Source organism: Pteronotus mesoamericanus, unplaced genomic scaffold (genome assembly GCF_021234165.1).
Source record: "Pteronotus mesoamericanus isolate MK-2021 breed Mesoamerican mustached bat unplaced genomic scaffold, CSHL_Meso_final contig_246, whole genome shotgun sequence".
NCBI classification, from domain to species: Eukaryota; Metazoa; Chordata; class Mammalia; order Chiroptera; family Mormoopidae; genus Pteronotus; species Pteronotus mesoamericanus.
Window position 1 is genome coordinate 5809120 of NW_026555104.1, and position 22897 is coordinate 5832016.

Here is a 22897-nt window from a genome sequence, read left to right on the forward strand (position 1 = left end):
GGAAAATAGGAACTCTGAAACCCCCTGCCCATGCCCGCGAAAGGTTGGCTTCTTTCTCCTTCCCAATAAAATACTGCTGCTCTGGCAGCCGGCGCTGCTTGGCACATCGCATTTCTTGAACCCCGGCATAGGGACATAGAAGAAAAAGGGCTGGGGTGTGGTTTAAGGGACGGGTGACATCAAATGACCAGTTTGACCAGTGAACCGTGAATGCCGCCCCACAGGCAGCCGTCGTCCCCAACTTGGTATCCTATACACATATGCCTGGGATGACAAGGGCAGAGAGAAAGGGTTTCGGAAAAGGGGAAGGAGCCAGGTTCAAATACAATGCGGGAGGTGAAGGAAGGAAAACAGGACAAAAAGGGGGCGGCGATGAAGGATGAGGAAGGCAATTCCAGGAAAGGCGGAGAAGCCCAGTGGTCAGGATGGGATGAGAAGCCGGGCCCATCTCAGCTCTCTGGTTAACCACATTCCTAGTTTCCACTTCAGAAATTTAATTAAAAAACCCAAACATTTAAATTTCCCCACTCGCTTGCCAGTGGCCACAGATTCCCTTAGATTCACAGAAGCTTCCGTCGGCGTGACCCGGGGGCCACGGAGGTCTGGTGTGAAGTCATGGGCAGAGGTCAGGGGGGAGGTCACGGCAGGCAGCCTCTCTCTTCCCCGCCCCTCCCAGGGAGAGGAAAGCCACCAGGCTTGGGGCGTCCATTCTGTCACCTCCGCCACAGGTTTGTATCTTGCTGTTTCATTTTAAAAATTAAAAATTATACCACGATGAAAAAAGAGTAAAATGAACAAAAAAAAAAGGCACACTTGGTGGTTCCAGGGGTATAAGGTCACTTTCCTCTCCCACGTGGGGAAAGGCGCAGAGGCCCTGAGAGGCAAAGAGGCGCAAAGCTGGGGAGCAGCCACAATTGGTCCCCTGGGGCTGATAAAACCACTTACTGCCAATGCCTAACCCCTACCTTGAGGCCAGAAACACACTCGGGACGTCTGATGACAACCCGGAGCAGACTGAGCTTTCAGGGCCCACACACAGCTTCGGGAAGAAAACCCTAAAAAGGAGGTGACCGCCTTACCCCAGCCACTGACCGGAGGGCTCCCCATCAGAGCAGCCACAGATAACTGACATCTCGCCACTGAGCTCCAAAAGGCATTTTTTTAAGCCACTCGGCTGTACATTAAAGAGTTCTATAGTAAAATAATTTTTCAACCTTTTTTCAAAACAACTCCCACTCCTCAAACCATATATATGAAATGTGGCCACGCAGGACAAGTAGGCAGAGGGGATGCCCACTGGAGTTCTCTCAACCGTGACTGCATCTCCATCTTCCCAGCCTTCCCCGCACCAACACTTACAGAACGGTCACTTTCCAGAGTGTACTACGTTGGGGGATCAGTACCTCCCAGCGTCACTTCACTCACCTGGGTCTTACTGTCCTCTTCTTGAAAATAGGGGTGACACCGACTATTTCACCAGGTTGAGGGTGATAGATGGGATGTGGGCACAAAAGCACCTGAAAAACTCCAGTGCAAATAATCGGGACCTACAGAACATGCTAGAACAGCAAACGTATTAATGTAGAAAGCATAGATGCAGCAGATTGGGAGCTGAGTTTGCACATGCACACTCCGCTGCTCCTTATGTCCCTGGGCATTAAGCTCTGAGAAGATTCTTCCTCAAAGATAAAAGGGGACCCTACAGGCCCCTGGAATGTACACAGAAAAATATCTAACTGGTCAATCTGCCTTTAAAATTATTTAGGTGCCACTTCACACCCACTGGGATAGCAATTATCAAAAAAAAAAAAAAAAAAAAAAAAAAAGCGGTGCAGACGTGGAGAAATCAGAACCCTTGTGTGCTGTTGGTGGGAGTGCAAAACGGTGCAGCTGCTGTGGAAACCAGTACAGCAATTCCTCAAAAAGGTATGCAATTATTTTTTATTATTATTATTATTATTATTATTATTATTATTATATGACCCAGCGGTTCCACTTCTGGAAGAACCTAAAGCAGGCACTCAGATATCTACACGACCAGGTTCACAGCAGCATTATTCACAGTGGGCCAAAGGGAGGAGCAACCCGAGGGTCCCTCAGTGGCTAAACAGATTAAACAAACTGTGATCTATCGCACAACGGAAGATTATTCAGCCTTAACATGGGAGGAAATTCTAACACATGCTACAATACAGGTTATCCCTGAGGACATCGTGCTACATGGCATAGTCAGATACAAAGAACAAACATTGTGTGATTCCACTTAGATGAAATCCTACAGCAGTCAAATCCATCGAGACAGGAAATAAAATGGAGGTGGCCGGGGCTGGGGGGAGAGGAAAGGGAACTGACGTCACATGGGGACAGAGTTCTGTTTGGAATGATGGAAGAGTTACGGAGGTAGATGGTGGTGACGGCTGCACAACATGCACGGACGTGCCATTTATTGCACACTTAAAAGTGGTTAATACGGTAAACTTCATTTTATGTACATTTTAGCGTAATAAAAAATGGTTAAAATTTCCTAAAAACTAATTAAGTGAAGAAGGTACAAATGCAGGAATGGTAATTGTCACTTAGAGCTCCTGAGAGCTTCACTCGCATACTGAAGAACGTGGCCCCACGGGCCAGCATCTCAGACACCTTCCTTTCATACCTAACACGTGGTGGAACCCCTCCCCACCAAGACTGCTACGTCAGGTCCGCTTCCCACTGGCCCAAAGACTCCCAGAGCCCCATGTGCCAGCACCTAAAGAAGCATCCAGCAAGCACTCAATATTTGCCGAACTAGTGAGAGAGGGAGTCTAAGGCAAATGATCGGAAAGGCATCTATAGCAGGAGAGAGGGACTATGTCAGAGATGGCTCAAAAGCAGGGCTGAGACCCCTAATGACTATCGGATGGAACAGCTGGGCAGGCAGGGATGCTCTTCGCAGTCCAATGAAAACAAAGGGAAGGGAAGGAAATCACTACAGTAAAATGAGTTCAAGGGCCAATGTTTCCGACAAAGGAAGGGGGTCTGAAACCATTTAAATCAGGTCCTATTAGGGGCATTTCCAAACTTCCACAAGCCTCACAGGCCCAAGGGGAGAGACTGAGGTCTGATATCTTTCTTGAGACCCAGAACCACCGCCCCTTTATCATTTGCCCAAATACAGCCACTTCCATCTTAACCAACTACAAAAGGCACCTGGTTTCAGACTTCTATGTAAAAACCTGTACCAACAGACCAGCTACTACACGAGGACGGGATGATTCACATCACAAAAAGAATTCTTTGACAGAAACTCGCCACTTCAGCATTCCTCTAGGTTGCACGCTTCCTCCAGGCCTTCCGTGTAGCATGTGACCAACCAAGATTGGTTTGGTACAGACATTTTCCTGGGCATAGACCTAGTCTGTAAAGCAAGGGAATCCAAGCGCTTCTAGACAGAGTGTTTTTAGCCAATGGCACAGTTCAAAGGGAGGAAATTCACCCAGGACCACCTCGTCCTCACATCCGGTAAGCTAAGTACATCCGTCATGTGAAGAAGGGGGTGCTAACTTGGTGTGGAGGACCCAAACCAGCCCCACAGTGACCGTGGACGCGGCCTAGGATGACGTGAGCCATCAGTAGCAGTGGTCTCCATGGCACATGAAAGTATGTACCAGGAAGCTATCTATTAAAGGGCACTTTCCAAGCTCCTGGGGAACTTACAACCCCCACCCCCAAGGGGAGAGACTGCAGATACAATTCACTCCTCAAGTTCAAAAATGCGGTTCCTTTCTCTTTTGCCCAAAAGCAGCCATTTTGTCTTAACCAAGTACAAAGGGTGCCTGATTTCAAGACTTCTACATCAAAACCTTCACCAACAAACCAAATAAGAGCATGTGGGGACCAACCCAGACCAGGTGGAGGTAGGCCAGGAAGGCTTCCTGAAGGAGAAGAAAAGGGAAGCTATGTAGCTGGGTAAGCTTCAGCAGGAAAAGATTCAATTTGGGCTTTAGCTGGCCGAGAATCCAGTGAACTCCCCGTTTCTCAAAGTGTCCATCTGTACGGGAGCAGCCTGCGCAGCCTGTTAAAAATGTAGCTCCCTGAGCGCTCCCCACCCCCACACACACCAAACAGAACCTCTAATATTGGGGGCCAGGCAGGAAGGGCCACTCAGAATCCCAGTTTTTACCAAGTTCTCCAACCAATTCATTCTTATGCGAACGACAACTCAAAGACCAGGGGATCCGGCGGAGCATCTGAACTGGGCTCCTGTTGATCTGGGCAGAGCGGCAGCTCCTGAGAAGACAGGCCTCAGAGGACACTGGACGAGGCAGGTGTAGACAGAAGGCTGTTCCAGAACCCTTGAGACACAACATCCCCAACCCCTCTCCCACCGAGACTTCCTGTTATGATCCTCACTGGAGCTGGCAGGTTACGGAAACCGTCCGTGCCAGTGTGGGAGTGGGGTGGGGACAGGGGGACAGGGACAGAGGGACAGGGGGACTATGCTTCAGTTTACCAGTTACAATAGGAAGACTGGGAGCATTTCAAAGAGGAAAAGAAAAGTCAAGCCTAGGCGATCATACCCTAACAGTAACAGAGAAACTCTATTCGGACAACAAAAGTCGGTTTTGTTGAGATTTAAGAAACCTCAAAACTTTCTTGTCCCAAACAAATATCACCTGCCCTGTGCGGGTGACCACTTCGAGTTGGCGCAGACAGAGATACTGGGGCCGACGGCCCCCATTCACGAGTGTGTTGTGGGGGAAGGTTGGACTAATGGGGTCTCTGGCATGGGGGGCAGGAAAGGGGCTTTTCCTGGGTTCCCCAATTTCTTACAAGCCTCTCATGCAAAGACACTAGACCAGGCCAGACTCCATCGCCATTGGTAGCTTCCCAAAACGCCTCAGGCTGGCTCTCCTCACCCCTCTCTGGTGGAATAAGTCCCCAAAAGAGAAGGGGGACCCCTTCCTGGCCCAAGATTGCTGGACAATACCCTAAACCCATTCTGAGGTGAGAGCAGAAACCCATGTTCCTTTAAATCTGCCCAGGTAACCAGGAAATGCTCTTGGCTGGGTTTGCACGCCAAGCACCCGACACACCTGCTGCTCGGCAGCGTGAGTCACCCGCACAGGCCGGGCACGCAGGACTTGTCAACGGCGGATTCGGGCCGGCGGCTCACTGCTCTCACGCACACCAGATGTCATCCGCCCACCTACCCCACAGAAGACGGGTCAGGACAGATCTGGTTATAGCCCAATTTTTACTAAACGACCCAATCCCTGTGGAGGTTTAGGGAGAAGGATGGAGTGGGGTACACAGAGCAGCTTATCCCCCTCACGGTCAGGGCTCCCCCACTCGCCCCTCGGGCGCTGGACGGTCTCATCTGCTCTGCGGGCCGTGTATAGGGGCGAGGGAGAGTTTACCTGGGGAAGAGGAAGAAGGGGACTTCTCCACTGTAAACCTTCTCCTGAATAAATCCTAGACTCTCCTGTGCAGTTAGCGCCTACAGTTAACAATACTGTATTGTATACTTAAACATTTGCTAAGAGGGTAGATCTCTTATTAACTGTTCTTATCACACACACAAAAATAATAATAAAGTAGGTGGGAGGAAACTTTTGGAGGCAATGAATATGTTTATGACACAGATTGCGGGGTTTCACGGTGTATACTTACTACCAAACTCCAGTTGTATACATTGAAAATATATATATATATATATATATATGTTTATGTCAGTCATACTTCAATAACAAGGTTTTAAAAAAACGATGGTCTGCTGAACCCCTCCCAACTCTCCCCTTTTTATAAGACAGCATTTTCTGCAATGCAGGATCCTGAATCACTAAAAGGACTTCAGTGGGACCACTGCAGAAAACTGAGTAAGGCCTGGAGGCTGTCCCATGGCCAATGCTGATCCCAGGGGGTAGAGCAGGGGGTTGTGGGTATGTCATATGTTGACACTAAGGAAGCTGGGTGAAGGGTGTAGGAGAAATCCATGCCCTATTAGTGCAACTTTCATCTTAACCTATAGTTTCACTAACATAATTTACATCATAGTCGTGAAGGCGGATTCTACTAGTCTCATATCAATGCTGATCAGCTCTTTGCTGCAGGAAAAACAAAACAAAACAAAAAAGCCACAGTGTTCTGGCTCCCAGACCTGGGTTGCCTGATGGGTAAGTGGTGCTCCCCTCAGGAAAGTCCACCTCAGAAATGTCCACCAAGAATCACACTCTTTCGACTTTAGACACGACTGTGACTTAAAGCAAAGAGTGATCTCCAGAAATTTCCCAAAGGGAATGATCCCAAATGTGGACAAATCCTTACGTACAAAAGATGCTCACCAATGCATTAAGGGTAAAAATCTGGAAACACCTCAGTGTCCAACAATGGGGAATTGTCAAGCAAATTATGATTCAATGCCTGGGGCGGAATACAGTCATCACATGGGGAACCGTCCAAATAAAATCGTGGGGGGAAAAAGCAGGAAACAACGTTGTATATATTGCAGGGTTTCAGCAGGGAAGAAATATGTCCAATTGACAGCATTACTGTGGGAACTGAGTGGTTTTTCCTGCTTTTTGCGCTTTTTTATAGTAGTCTATAAAACAGAGAAAGGGCGCGAATTACTTTTAAAATCAGACGGGGTGCACAAGTTCGGCAGTGGGTCATCAGTAGGACAGTTTCAATAGTTCCCCTCCTAAGGGCTGGCAGGGGCGGGGGGGTGGGGCGGGAAGGGGGTGGGCGGCGCGGGGGAGGGCGACAGCTACAAGGATGGTGGCTGCACCAGCTGGGCCGTTCCAGGGATCTGGTGAGGCCAGAGGCACAGCTCCTGGGGGAGGGTACAGTACCAACATATACGACTTTTTTTCTTCCTATGGGCCTGGCCCTCCTTCTCCCCCAAGCAGGTGCTCATTGGGCAACAGCACCCTGAGCAAACATCAGGGAGACCCCTGACAGCTTCCAGAAGTTTTCTATGCAGGAGAGGCCCTAAGCGGGGAAACGGATCAGGGCAGACAGGCGGCTAGTAGGGTTGGGGGGAGGGGAGGGAATCCCACATCTGGGAAAGCACCTCCAGGAAACCATCTGCAGGGGTTGAGGACCAGCGCCAAAGAGGGAGAAGAAAAAGGAGGACCCTGGTTTATCGGCACATCACGGAGGACTGGCTCAGCCTTTGATTCAACGAACATCTATCTATTCTGCGCCATTCAGTGACAGGCACCGTGCTGCCCAAAACAGTGCGGACACAGAAAGGACGAAGAAAGCAGGGTCCATGGATACAGGCGCGGTTGGCCAGGAAACCTCTTCCATTAACAGATTGGGCGGAGGGGACGGGGTTGGGGGGCGGGGGGGAATGGCAGAGGGACGCAGTGGCCCGAATTCCTGCCACCTTCCACCCATTCAGAGACCTACCCACGCCATGCCAGCGTCTTCCCGACGGGTGACCCAGTCCTTGCTGTAAAGCCGACCAGGGACATCCAGAAACACATCTGTCCTCCATGCCCAGTGGCGAGAGGGGCTGGGCCCGGTCGCCTTCCCCAGCGCTGCACCCCGGTCGCATTCTGAGTCGCCAGTGGCCAGACGCCAGGAGCTTACCGAGGCGGGGCGGCTGCGCTCCCTAAGTAACGGGTCCCGGAGGTCGACGAGGCGAAAAGGTAAGTTCTGAGGCCGCGCAGTGCGCCGCTGACGCGGAACCTTTCCCCAGACTGGGCTCGGTCCCGCGGGGCCGCCAGCGGCTGGGCGGCGCTGGGGGCCGCGGGGCGATGACCAAGAACACCCGGCATGGGCGCTGACCGCCGTGACCCGGGCGAGCAGCTCTGTCTGGAGACAGAAGGATGGCTAAAATGTCCTCCAAGGAGATGTCAATTACAAGAAAAAAAATGTATCAACCCTGAACCTCGAGACCTTCAGAAAGCGACGCGGGGTGGTGGGGGTGGGGAGTCAAATCAAACCCCTCTGCCGAATTGCAGGAAAACTTACCTCCAGGTAGGCGACCCGACTGCTAGGTAGAATGAATCAATCCACGGACGGGGAGGTCGTGAGTCTTCTGAGCTCGGCTGATACGCACCATGTAATCCACGTTAGGGGTCCGAAGCACCTCACCCCATTACTCACTTTCCATCCAGGGTCCAAGAGCTGGCAGCCGGCCTCTGCGCTCGCGACCCACGGAGATCGCGGGGAGCTCACCGGCCAGGGCTCCCAAGGGCCGCCTTCCCAGGCCCGGAGGCAGGCGCACACTTCGAGGGGGTGCGGGCCGCCCCGCGGACCCCGGCGAGGGTATCCCGCCTCCTCGCTCTGGGAGAGCACCCAGCCCGGACGCAGCTCCTCGCCTCCCTTGGCTGCGCATCGCTATCGCGAGCCCAGATTCCCGCCGGAACCCCTCTGCCAAGCCCAGAAAAGAGCCAAGGGTAAATCCGCTCTCCGTCTCGGGTTAGCAGGTCTGCGGGGCTCAGGGAGCGTTGGGTGGGCGCCCGCGGGGCACAGGAGGTCCAGGGGCGCGGGCAGCGTGGAGCGGCGTCTGCCAGCTGTCGGGGCCGCGTCCTGCCGGCTCTTCAAGGAACCTGCGCGCCCGCGCCGCCTCCGCGCTCTGCTCTGGGCCTGGCCATTCGGCCATTATATACCAGCCGGCCCCGAGGCGGGACGGGGAGGAGCGCGAGGAGGGGCGGCGAGAGGCCGAACTGCTTCCTGGGAAATGTAGTTCTGTCTTCCTGGGCACAATAAATGCCGAGCAGTTGTAGTAATGGTTAGGGTCCACGTGCAACAGCTGTCCTCACTTGCGCCCTTCCTTCGTAGATAAGGCCTCATTGTCAGCTCCGTTAGGTCTGGTCTTTGTGCACAAGGTGGTGGCACGAGACCCCTAAATGTCTTCCAGGATGACAAGCCTTCTAGTCCGGGAGTCAGACAAGCCTAGCTAGATTAAAATGGGAAAAGCTAGATAACAGTAGGGTGATCTGAGGCATAAAAGCATTGGGTCAAATGTGAGCCAGACTACACCTGAGTTTAAAGCCCAGCTTTGTTACTTTCTAGTGGAGTGACTCAGGCAAGGTACTGATAGGTCTGTGTCTCAGTGTCATCACCTGCAGAATGGGGGAATTCATAGGGCACAAATGAGTCAATACCTGGGAAACATGTGGGACAGTGCCTGGCACAGAGCAAGCATTCAGTAAACATTGGCTGCACCGAAACAGTAATAGGACCACCAGGAGGCTTCACTAACACTCTGGTCATGAGAAGCGTCCCTAAATCATGATATAAGTGTAATATAAGGAGTTACTATTATTAGCATTATTAGCATTACTAGCATTATTGTTGTTATCTTGAAGAGGATACACAGATAAATAAGACACAGTCCCAGCCCTTGAAAAGTTTACTGTTGCAGAGTACACTGTCTCTTACAGTAGCCAGGAGTCCACATGTGGCTATTTAAACTTAATTAAAAGCAAGTAGACTTTAAAATTCAATTCTTCAGTTGCACCAGCCACATTTTCGATGCTCAGTAGTGAGAGGGGTCTAGTAGCCGCTGTTTGGACAGCACAGATACAAGACCTCCTGTCACTGCAGAAATTTCCACTGGTGCATTAGTCCCCCCTTATTCACAGGGGATATATCCAAGACCCTCAACAGACACCAGAAACCACAGATAGTACAGAACCCTATATATACTGTGTTTTTTTTTCCTACCCATGCATACCTATGCTAAAGTTTAATTTATAAATTAGGCACAGTAAACGATGAACAACAACGAATAATAAAATAAACAATTAAACCACAGACTGTAATAAAAGTTACGTGAATGGCTTTGGGGCCATCATTAAGTAAAACGAGGGTGACTTGAACATAAGTACGGTGAGACAGCGACAGTCGATCTGATCACCTAGACAGTTACTAAGTGACTAACGGGCAAGGAGCACCTACAGTGTGGAGACACTGGACAAAAGGGATGATTCACGTCCTGGGAGGGACAGAGCGGGACGGGGCAAGATTTTATCACACAACTTGGAATGGCCAGCAATTGAAAACTGATGCATTGTTTATTTCTGGAATTTTCCATTTAATATTTTCAGACCATGGATCACCACAGGTAACTGAAACCAGGGAAAAAGACATCGTGAATAAGAGGGGACTGCTGGATAACATGCAGAAATAGTCTGCCACGGAGGAAGTGCAACTAAGTCCAAGACTGGCCTGATGCCCCCTGTGGAGTAAATCTCTCAGATCACAGGACCTGCATATTGACTGGTGGAAATACGCAGATGAGCTTGGTACTGATGTCCAAAAATATCAAAGAGAGGTTTGCAGAGGGAAGGGTGTGTCCCAGAAGTGACAAGGAGTATCTATGGGCTCTAATTATAAAATCCAGGTTGCTGGGTTTCCTATGCTTGGTCCAGAGACTAAAATAACTAAGAGACAGCCCTGGTCAGGTGGCTCGGTTGACTGGAGCATTGTCCAGTAACTGAAAGGTTGCAGATTCGACACCCGGTCAGAGCACATACCTTGCGGGGTTTGTTCCCCAGTCCACGCATGTGCAATACCCAGTCTAGGCACATATGAAAGACAACCAATTGATGCTTCTCTCACATCAATGTTTCTTATTCTCTCTTCCTCTCTCCCTTCCTCTCTCTCTTAAGGCAATGAAAAAAAAGTCCTCGGGCGAGGACTAAAAAAAGAATTTGTTATTAAAATAAAATAACTAAGAGACAGGCAAACCCAGGCAGATTTCAGCACAAATAATGTTATCATTTAATGAAAGCGAGTGCTCCAGAACCGCCAAGAAGTTTCAGAAAGGGTCAACCAGGCCATCAGATTTCCAGCACATTCCAAGTGTGAGGGGTCACATGCATAATCAGGTGAGGGCCCCTCAGAGCCCAGATCTCTACCTTCTTTGCATAACAAGATTATCATCCTCCTCTTCAAACATGCTCAATTTTCGATTATAACTGATTAAAAAAAAATTTCATTGAGCACTTACTAATCATTGGGCCCTGTGCCAAGCCTTTAAGCTGTTAATGCACACAGTAACCCTAAAAGACAGGGAATAAGGCCAGTGCTGTCTCACAGATGAGATAACTGGGTCAGAGAAACATGCCCATGGCCAAACACCCCTGCTGCCACCTTCCTACTCCCGTCCTCCTTGCTTTACCAGGTCCACTTGGCCCCCGCTGCCTCTCAGGAGTTTCATTTCATGTCTCTGCAGTTCCTTTTTCTGGGGCAGCCGGGTCTCTGCCCTCCTGACCGACTGTGCCTCCATCCCTATGCCCTAGACTTGGGATGCATCCCAGCTCAGTTGCTGAGCTGTCCACTCATCTCCCTCCTTTGACACCTGTCCACACTCACACCCAGCCCTGCCCACTGTGAGGCTGGCTGGACTCCAGGTCTGTCCCCTGCCTACCTGCTGGGTGTTTCCACATCACCTCAACCTCGGGCTGTCGAAGAACAAGCATCTTTACTCAGGCACTGTGGATGTCTCACCCAATATTCCCTCGCTGCCAAGTTCCTTGCAGCCCAGAGTGCCATTCTAGCAAACGCCTGCTTCCTTTCTCAGCCAGCTCAGGCTCCTGTTTTTTTTCTGTCTGTTATGTCCCTGGTGCTTGTTCATCTCTTTACAGAGCATCTCAGAAGTGCCAGGGGCTTAATCCTCCATGGACAACCCTAAAGCAATGAAGCAAGGGAGTTGCTGAATAAACATCCCATCTCATCCATCTTTCCATTACCTAAGGGAGGGGTACACCGGGTGTGTACTGGGGCAGAGGGTTGGGGGAGAGGGGAGGGAGGGTGGGGATTAGAGCTTGGGATTTGCACGGGGCTCCTCATGGTTAACAGGAAGTCCTCCCAGGTTTTGCAAGAAGCTTTGTAATGCAAATATTCTCAAAAACATAGGTCCAGGTGAGACTAGGCACTCACCTGAGATGCCCTCCCTTCTCCCATGGGTCATTTCTTCCATTCTAGGGAGCAGGTCAGATGGATGGGAGAAGTGATTAAGCAGACGCTGGGAAAATACCTCAGCCGCACCCCACTCCTCCTACCCCCCATCCCCAGTAAAGAGGCGGTACAGGGGCGCTCCTCTGGGAACACTGAGGCTTTGTTTGCTGGAGGTTCTGAAACCAGCCTCCTCACTTACCTCCTCCTACACTTAAAAGTGCGGGCTCCTCCTCCTCCTTCACCGAAGAGCTGGGAGGGCAGGAAGGGAGTGGGGACAGAGGGGCAGAAAGGAGGCTTAGCGAGGCCCGTGTGCATATCCAAGCCTGTCCCCCAACCCTGTGAGGAAGAGCCCATTATTACCCTACCTCCCTTACAGGTGAGAAAATTGGCCTAAAGAGGCTGTAGAACTTGACTGATAGATGCCTGAATGGTCTTTGAACTTGTTATTCTGTCTCTACAACCTGTGGGTTTTCCCTTGACTTCCCCTGCCTCTCCACAGGCCAGACCTCAGACCCGCTGAAGGGATGGGTCTCTACTGAAGAAATCCCAAGTGCAAGGCAGGAGCAGACCCAGGAGAGCAGGGAGGGGTTGCATTCCATGGACTTACTCCTCAAAACCACATTGGAAATTCAACACTGTCACAGCAGTCATTTCAAGTGGAAAGAACAACTCCTCATTTTATTTGACAAATTGACCTTTAACCTATCTATTTTCAAAACTTATCTAAGAAATAGAATATCTAACTAGACTTATAACAAGAAAAGGGATTGAATTAGTAATAAAAAATAAAAATAATAAAAACCTCACACAAGGAAAACCATGGGACCAGATGGCTTCAAAGATCAAAGTTATCAACATTTAAAGAATTAACACTAATATTACACAAATTCTTCCAAAAAATACAAGAGAAGGGATCACTTCCCAACTCATTCTATGAGGCCACTATTATCCTGAAACACAGTATTACTTTGTTACCAAAACAAGACAAAGGTACGAAAATTACAGACCAATATCCCTTATGAATATAGATGCAAAAATCCTCAACAAAATGCTAGCAAACCAACAAATAAAAAGATCATATCCCATGATCAAGTTGGATTTATTCCAGGAACGCAAAGTTAATTTAACATAAGAAAAATCAACCAATGTAATACACCAAATTAATTGAATAAAGGACAAAAACCACACGATCACCTCAACTAACACAGAAAAAGCATTTGACGAAATTCAAAACATTTTCATAATAAAAACACTCAACAAACTAGGAATGGAAGGGACTTCGTCAACCTAATTAAGGCCATCTATAAAAAACCCATAGCTTACATCATACTTAATGGTGAAAGATTACTTTCTAATCAGGAACAAGACAAGGAGGTCCACTCTCACCACTTCAGTCAACATTGTAGTGGGGGTTCCAGCCTCAGGAAGTAGGCAAGAAAATTAAATAAAGGCATCCAGATTGGAAAGGAAGTAGTAAAAAACTGTCTTTACTTAAAGATGACATCATAATGACAAGTGTTGGTGAGGATATGGGGAAATCGGAGCCCTCGTACATTGTCGGTCGAATGTAAAATAGCATGGTCATTTTGGAAAACACACTAGCAATCCTCAAATGATGAAACATAGCGTTACCATAAGACCAAGATTTTCCATTCCTCAGTATATACCCAAGAGAATTGAAAATATATGTCCAGACAAAAAATGGTACACAAATATTCATAGCAGCATTAGTCATAACAACAAGAAGTAGAAACGACCCCAATGTCCATCAACAGATGAATGGGTAAAAAAAATAGTATATCTGTACAATAGAATATTATTCAGCAAGGAAAAGGACTAATCCTTGAGATTAAAAGCGCATTTGGAAATCACTGTGCTTTTCGATGTTGCCTCTAGTGGCAATGAAATCAAACCAGTATCACTGATGACATTTAAAACCATTGGAATATAATACTTAATGACAAATGGTGAGATGTAGAAATTTCTAACACAAGCCAGGAATCAAGAAGTAACAGTCTCCACTCTATTCTTGGTCATCTGAGTCCCTCTATAGAGGTCACTTCTCTATGTGAACTTCATTTCATATTAATCACTTACTATATTTCTGCCTCACTGTGTGGCTTTTGGCCAGGCATTCAAAACTCATCTATTAAATGAAAGCGTGGGGCAACCCCTTCCCTGCTCTGAAGTCTCGGATGCGTTGGTTCAACTTAGGCAATAAGAGCATTTGAAGCACGCCAGACCTTTGTCCTTGAAGGGTTTATATTGAATATTTCTTTTAATGGCCACACATTGGAAGTCAAAATTAACGGATCACGCTATCATTAAATAATATTTATTTTACACCTAAATGCTAATTTAACAGGGTGCTGAACTAGGCAGTAGGAATATGCAAAAGAAGAAGAAGAAGAAGAAGAAGAAGAAGAAGAAGAAGAAAAGAATGCAAGGGCCACCTCCTTCAATTTTCACTCAAATGTCCCCCTCTGAAAGAGCTCAGGGTCCCTGTTTACAATTTCAAACATGCTGGGAGGGAGGCTTTTCACTCTCTTTTCCTCTTTGGAAACAAAGAAGTACGCAGCCCCAACTGCCAATAGTTGCCCACATGCAACCACGCCAGAGGTTAGTCTCAGAAGGCAGGCAATGAGGGGCTGAGAGAGCACAAGTAAAAAACACCTGGGTCCCTGTTGCGATCGCTGGTCCGTGGAGCCAACTAGTCCTGGAGCCCCTCCCATCTGCGGTACTGTCCTCAGTTTAAACTCTCGGGCTTTGTCAGGGTTTGTGTTATTTGCACAGAAGTCACCCTTAACTAATAACTAGTCATGCTGACTGCCTAGCCCACTTGGTTACTGACTGTCCTGTGTGCTCTTGGAGAAGCCACTGGACCTTTCTGAACCTGTTTCCTCCATCTCAAACATGGGGAGAATTTTTGCAAGCCTTCCTTATTTTGCACGGTGGTTTTAGAAGCCACCGAGCTGCAAAAGGGCCTATAGAAACCTGGGGCAGTTGTGGCATTCAGTATCACAGCTTCCTGTCTTGTAGCTCTTAAATTCTGAGAGGCTTGGCGACACCCTTTTAAAATAGGATATCACTCCAGCTTCGCATCAACGCAGTGAGGTGACACGTTACTGTGATCCCCGTTTTTGTAGATAAGGAAACAAGGTCAGACATGCTGAATGACTTGCCCAGGGTCACATAAGCTGGGGTTTGAACCTGTGTCACCCCGTTTACAGTCCATTATCACACAGTCTCAATCACCACCTTATCAAATAGCTAACACCATCCATCAACAATCAGAAAATAATAAGTTGTTCCTACACCGACGCTGCAATTACCCAATTTATTATTTGCTTAACTGATAGCTTCTGTCTATTAAACTGTGAATGTGCCCAGTGGTGTTTGTGGAGCCCAGGAAAGTCTCTTAATGACAACTAGCTTGTTTTTAAAAATAACTGCTGTTTAACAATGCCTGTAATGAACATTAATTTGCACAGTACCCTCCTTTCCTTTGAGAAGAACGTCTCTTCCAATCACATGAGGAAAGCAGATCTAGGAGAGAGAAGAAAGCTAGCATGCAGAGAAAAAGTTCTGCACGTGCCCTGAAGATGGACTCTATTCTTTCCATCCCGCCTTTTGATATTTCACTCTTTCATTTGGGTTTCCTTTTTGCCTCAACTCCTTCAGATCAATTCCTCTTGGGGCCTGTGCTAGTTCCATTAGGGTGCCTATCACTTGCAATTACAAGTTTACCTCCCAAACCACGTGCTAAGAGGTCATGATAAAGAGGGCCACAGCAAGTTCTGAGACAGGACAGCAATCCTAGCATGGTGTGCATGCACGCAGCGAAACACAGAGTGATGCTTATAGGCTATCTTCCAGCTAAAATTCCTCTGCATTTTGGAAGACGTCTCAATGAACCTGAACAAATGGCAAATTCTCCCACTCAGAATTCCTTTCTGCTTAGATAATGCTGGTTCCGCCATAGGTGGGATGGAGAAAGAATCCATCTCTATCAGCACCAAGGAAAGAAGGTGGAAGCTGCTTGAAAGGTGTGGCTTTAATTTGGAACAGTACCTGGCCTCTGTGTTAGAAGGAAGCTTTGAAGGCCCTGAGGAGTCTGCAGCAGACACAGTATGAAATGTTAAAAAGCAAAGGTCAAGAACCAATATATGAATGTTCAAAAGGACGAGTGATATCTAGAAAATTTGTGAACCATTTCAGCTTGTAGAGCTTGTCCCAGTTGTAGTGATTATTTGTCCATTTCTGAGAAGGCCTCTGTGGGTCAGGAACAGCATCTGTGAGAGAGAGATAGGCTCTACCCTGTGTGTCCTTAGACTCTAGTTTTTGCATGATTCGGGGTCCTGCTATTAGGATATAGACAGCCCATCCAAGCTGGGGAACTCAAGAGAGTCTAAGACAGGAACTATGTACCAAAGGGACGGGTAGGGTTCAGGGACCAGGGAGAGTGCAGGGGCTCAGGACCGGCCCCAGTGGTGAGGCGGGACCCCAACTAAATCCGAGGCAGCAGGGGAGCAGTTGTTCCCAGAATCTAGAGAGGACAGCCACAGAGGGAGAAGCCTCTGCCAGGCTCTGGGGTCCCTTCCTCTCATCCTCCACCGCCTCCGTGGCTCCCCTGGCTGAACCCAGCTAGAGTCCAGAGGCCAAGGGAGCCTGGCGATGCCGCCCACATACGGCGGTTCCCAGGGCCCAGGGCGGGTGGGGGGAGGCAGGATAGAACCTGGCTGGGCAGAGGACAGAGATCCAGCCTGTGTTTCAAGCACGGCCCCACCCTGTGGCAGCATTAGAGTGGAAAACTAGGGGGAGAGCGCCACTCTCTCACGGGTGCTCACAAACCCCTTTTCCACCTGGCGAGGGGACATCTGCCCCTCGGTGCCCTGCTGGCCTCTCAAACTCATCCACACTATTACTGCTCATCTCGCTGCTCAGTTCTGACCTTTGCTGGGCCTCGGGATGCGCTGTATTTCTCTAGTTCTGTCTTCCAGGTCACCCAGGTTTAAAGGCTTGGGGCCCTTGCACTCCGCTCTCTCCGTCCGCTGCCAAGCCCCACTCCACCGTGACCGGGGCTCACCGCCTCGACCATCCTGTCTTTTCTCTTTTATTCCATCTTAGCAACTGGCACCCCCTGCGAACTGGTTTCCACGTGGCCAATGTCTTCCTCGTTACACGGACCTTACACACCATATTTATTAATGTAGAGCACACCAAGGATCTTGATTCATCTGCCCATGACTTAACCAACTCAGCCCCTCCCTCTTCCCTAATAGGCCCCACGTTCACCTGCCTCAATTTTTTGGCTAAAACTTTTCCTTTGCTTGGGGAAGGGGCCACCCTTCATTTTTGCTCCCTGGAAGCCCACCCTCCTTCATGCTCCCAAAAGAGTTGTATCTCCCCCGGCTCCCAGCTCTCCCTACATAGTCTGCTTGTAACCCCTCTTATGGCATTGACCCCGTGTGCCCTTCTGGAACCATAATCCAGGCACACGGGTCTCCACTGTTTGCTCACATGAACGTAAATCATGCCCTGTTTATTTGTCATGGGTGTTTGATACCTGTATACAGAATAAATGGATGCCACTGTCACTTGTGAGACTTCCCAAAGGCCAAATGTGCACTATATTTCTTCATCCACCTCCCTTGTCCATATAATGATACAAATCAACTCTGGCCCCACTGTGCCCCAGGTTAATTGCGGGGCATATGACTAAGCCCATAATTGACTTGAACTGCTTTAAGAAAGCACATTCAAACAGCTTCACAGCATACCCAGGCACCCAAGGTTGGGAAGAGACATCTCAAGATTTATTGGATCGTTAAATGAACTCGAAGACAAGATGCATTGTGTTAATCAATCTACACAGTGAGAGGGATCCAGGGCACCTGAACCATCCACATGTGAAAAGCAGCCCTCAGGCGCCATGTCATCAACAACTCACCAAAAAGTACCCCACAAGGTTCAGATGAGCCTGCTCTGGAGTGGGTGGGAAGAGTCCGAAGTCCTAAGTCCATGAGGAGGGGGGATGGGGAGACTGTCAGAAGTGCAGTGATTGAGTGTCTGTCTCTTTCTTCCTCTCTCCCTCCCTCTCTCGCTCCCTCCCCCACCCCATCACCCTGCCTCCTGCACAAGGAACTATTGAGAAGGGACAGAACAAACGCTCCCTTATGCAGCTCCCACAGCGTCTCTGGGTTTGTCCGAGACAGCTGCCTGTAGCACGCTATGGTTACTCATTACCCGGGTTCCCAGGCAGGAAAAGGAGCAAACTTAATAGACCCGAACTAACCCTCAACCCAAATCCTCCAGCCGTAAATAAATAAATAAGTCAGGTGTATGGGGGACGGGGGGGGGGGGGGGGGCGTGGGGGGAGGCAGGGCAGGGAAGGGGCAGCAGAGCAAGTGGCCTGATGGGGAAAAAAACAGAGTTTCTATAAGGGGAGGGGGAGGTGGATGGAAAACTCCCTCTGGAGAAAGGACAGAGGGGCGTTTGTGCTGCCTGCTTGTCCTCTGCCGGCAGAGTGGACTCCGCTCTCCGTTGGCCACTCACAGGCCTTGCAGAGGAGGAGGACTTGGGTGGGAAAGGAAAGAAAGTCCCACTTCTCCAGCGCCCAGGCCCCAGCCCTCTGAGGCACAGCTTGCTTCCTGAAATGATCAGCTGCCACCGCGTTTGCTAGTGCTGGGGGCACTGTGACGTAGGGCACAAGTGCTGGCTTCCTCCTGTCTTTCAAAGCAAATGTGTTCATCCACAGCCTTCGCAGCGCCCCCTGAACAGAGGGAGAGTGTGGGCAGGGAGGAGGAAGGCCAAGGGACCAAAGTCAGGGTGACTGTTGGCAGGAAGACAGTCCTATCTCCAGACTTAATCTATATACCGGTGGTGCCCAACCAGGGCCGATCTCTCGCCCCTCCCCCAGGGAACATGGGGGCCATGTCTGCAGGCGTTTCTGTGGTGTCGCAGCTGGGGGTGCGGGTGATGCTGACATTCCGTGGGCAGAAGCCAGGCTTCTGCTAAACATACTAAATAAACAGGAAAGCCCCCCCCCCCACCCCGTGACACAAAAGGACCCAGCCCCAATATCCCCCTGCTGACGTGGAGAAATCCTACTCTAGACCTTTGTCTGAGAACCCAGGCCACCTCTAAGTCTGCAGATGTCATCAGTCCACGACAGTTCCAAAAATCCACCCATTCTTCCAGGGTAAACGAGGGGGGAATCCTAGAATCACACATGCAATAAGGCATTGATCTCCCTTTGACTAACTCAAGGAACAAAACCACAGAGTAAACAGGGCACCGACCAAGAAGAAGAGCCTCCTCAATGAAACCAGAGTTCCTTAGTCACTGCCTGGTCGTCTAGCAGAATGACTGAGTAATTTCAGTACCAAGGGATGTGGGCACCTATCGCTCTGTCTTAGAATCTCTGCCAACCCTGGCTTGCTGGAAGCTCAGGTGGTTGCATTTGGGGTTTTGTTTTCTCCTGAGTTTGTTGCCCACCGGCTGGATGATCTTACACGTAAGACTCTAACCCTCACTGGGCCTCAATTTAACAAAGTCAACCTAGGCAGCAATGGCTCCCCGCCACCATCTCGAGGCCACTGAAAAGTTGAATGAGCTCTTTTAGGAGTTTCAAGTGCTCCCAGAAAGAGCTCCTGAAAAGATGCGGCATGACCCGGTTACTGTGGCCAAGTGCGCAGGGAGCGTGGACAGCTTTAATGCCAGCGTGAGACCTGTTTTCCGGCGTGGCCGTGGCGACCAGTGCTGGGGGTCTAGCACAACTCTGGCTGTACTCAGGAAGACCACCAGCTGCCCTGGGGAAGAGGGCCTGCCATCGGGTCAATGGTTCCGCCGCAGTCGTGCCAGGTCCTCAGAGGTATGTGTGGGGGTGGGAGAGGGTGATGTGTGTGTGCAGGTGTGTTGGGTGTGTATGACATGTGCATGTGGCATGTGTGATGGGTGTGACACACAGGTACGTGTTGTATCTGTGCATGTGTCGTGTGCTTATATGTGGTGTGTACAGGTGTGTGGCATATGTATGGCATGGGTGTGTATGGCATGTGCAGTAGGTATGACGTTAGGCTCAGGTGTGATGTCTATGTGCCTGCACGTGTTGTGTGTGCATGTGTGGTATGCATGACATGGAGTGTGTAGCATGTGTGCTGGGTGTGGTGTGCAGGCACATATGTGATATCTGTATGCTATTGTACTTTCATGCATTGTGATATATGCAGGAGTGTAGCATGTGTGTGACGTGGATGCATGTGGTGAGTGCAGCGTGAAGGTGCATGTCTGATGTCTGTGTGCATGCATGTGCTTTGTGTGCATGTGTGCATGTGGCCACACCAACTAATGTCAGAACAAGGGGACCAAGGACGATGCTAGAGCTAAGACAGCGCTTTAAAACATCCCTGATTGATGGGCACTTCAGGGGACAGGATTCCTGGGGCCTCGATGCTCCGAGAAGAGGCTGTCTGAGTTCAACTCCAGTCTCTACTTGGCAGCCACGTGACCTTGGGCAAAGTGTTTAATTTCTTTGGGACCCAGTTTCCTCATTTCTCAAGGGGATAATAAAAGCACCTACCTTGTGGTTACAGGAATTAGTGACTTCACATAAAGCACTTCCTGCTGGGTGCACGACAAACACTCAGTAAACGGCAGCTGCTCTGATTATCACTGCTTCAGGGGAAGTGCTGCCTGGAGTCTAACCTAACACTGCCTGCTTCCCCCCACCCTTCTTCCTGGGGACCATTCCCCCTGGCTGATCACCATGTCTGCATAACAGTCCTCTCTTGACTTCAGTGGTTTCTCAGAGGAGGTGTCACACCTCAACACTACAGCTGCTCTGAGTCCATCTGGCCCAGACAGGAAGGAGCAGGGTGAGCTGATCACCAGCGAGCCACCTCAAGGACCCAAGAGCCTTCCCTGGCGGCCCAGCAGACTGTGAAGAAAACCTGGCTGGCACTTCCCTGCTTCTGCCTGCAGCTGGCTGACGCCAGCCTTCCTAGATCCCCAGATGCTTGATGACAATGTTATTGCCACAATAAAGCCATGATGGCCACTATCAACACACTATCAGCCTCGCCTGCCCTTCACAACCGGTTTGTCAAAGCCGCCCCTCCCTTCCCCGTTGTTAGCTCTCAGCTAGCTTATCTGCTGCTGGAGACAGAAGTCTCTGGTTTAATTGTGGCAAATTAATTATTGAACTCCATGGCCAGCACACATTAGATCACTCTCATTCAAGGCCAAGGCAGAATCCAAGGTCATCGGCAGAATCCTTGGTCATCAACGCAGACCGGCTGGGGGGCCACACTCAGTCCCCCACCCAAAGAGGGGCTCGAGGCCACTGAGTGAAACTCTCCCTTTACTAAGCCTCTCCCGGCCCTTCTGTCTAGGATACCTCAGCAAAAACGCATCTTTACAACAACACTGGCTGCATTAAAACTCCTTCCTCATAAATCAGTAAACGGTGTTAGGCCACATAACTCACCGGCTTATTTCCACTGAGTCGTATTAGCCGCCAGGCCTGGTTCAGAACAGATGTATAATCAGTTGAATTGTTGAATGAGCACAAATCAGCATCCTCCCCAACTCAGTCTAATTTATTGTATAATAGTTGCTGTATACAAGATACATATGTAACTCATTCCTTTGATCGCTAATCGCACTTGGTGTCAGGCACTGTTTTAAACACATCCTCCGAAGAACCCTAGAGGTTGCCATCAACCTCCATTTTATAGAGGAGGAAACTAAGGCATAAAGAGGTTAAGACTTAAATGAGTGGCAAACCGAGATTCAAACCCAGACAGAGCCCACACACCTACACACGACATTATGCTGCTTCTTGAGTGGATGTTACTTGTATGTGCAATAGCAACGTGAATCCCTGGAATTTGCCACCCAACTTAAGATCTAGAGCATGACCAGTCCCACTGATGTTCTCTACTCAATCCTCCCCAATCGTCCTGCTCCCTCCTCCCCAGGGGGGCAAACATGCCCAATTCTGCTTATTACTCCCTTCATTTCTATTGTGGATCCCTTACTACCTGTGTGGATCTCTAAACAATACGCTTAGTTTTTTTTTTCCCCTACATTTCATCCAAAGGATATTATGTTACATGTAGTGTGCAGCTTCCTACCCTGAAGGCGTGGGCCTATTTTCTTGCATTTGCTCCTCTGCTACTCCGCCATTTATGCTTCCGTCTGCCTCAGCACTGCCAGGAAGAATCCACGCCGAGCCTCCCACCCTCCTATGACTTTGGCTTTCAGGAAAGACCCTGAGGTAATCCACCAGAGCCAGATTCCAGTCCTGCCCTGGCCTCTGACTCACTTGCTGTGTGACCTGGGACAAACTGTCCAACCTCTCTGGGCCTCCATATCCCTGTTTATGAATATTCCTGACTTCCCAGAAATCATTGGGAAGGTGAGCAAGGGAGCCCCCTAGAGCCAGGAGGTGCCACTACAGGTTACTTGGCACTTTTCACTGATTGCCAGGTCAAATTAGACAGGTAGGTGACAGTGCTCAGTCAAGTGGAAGGTGCACACACGGGAGAGGGACAGAGTGCGGGGCTCCTGCTGGCACACCAGTTAGGTGGTGCATGGACTGACTGGGGCTGAATCGATGATGATGGGGAAAAGACACTGCAAAGCACCCACAATTTTCCCCCACTTGCCTCAGAGTCCCAACCCTTAAGGGCCGGGACTGCCACCCCCGTATCCCTGTCCTGGATTCTTTCCTCTTCCGAGGGCATCAAGAGGACAAACACCTTCTGATCGGAATGTTTTGGAATGTTTTTCCAAATACTCAACATCTGGAAGGGCCTATTACAAAGGCCCCCTTTGTGTAGCCGGGAAATGGGTTGCCAATAAAACAGCTCTGGACCCTGCAGAGCCGGGAATGGGGGCGGGGAGGGGGGAGGACCAGGCAGAGCGGGGGCGCTGCTGGGAGGACCTGTGCGGGAGCCAGGTCAGCAAGAGGTGTCCGGTGGTATAAAACCATGCA

General features: G+C 49.6%; 1 long non-coding RNA gene across 2 annotated transcripts in view; it reads right to left on the bottom strand.

The window, feature by feature from the left end:
- Window positions 1–8173, bottom strand: part of LOC129070250 (uncharacterized) — a 224096-nt gene extending 215923 nt beyond the window's left edge. For both annotated transcript variants that reach the window (XR_008529104.1, XR_008529105.1), the window contains exon 1: window positions 7960–8173. This is a non-coding gene — a long non-coding RNA (uncharacterized LOC129070250). The remainder of the gene's footprint in view (window positions 1–7959) is intronic.
- Window positions 8174–22897: the final 14724 nt, after the last annotated feature.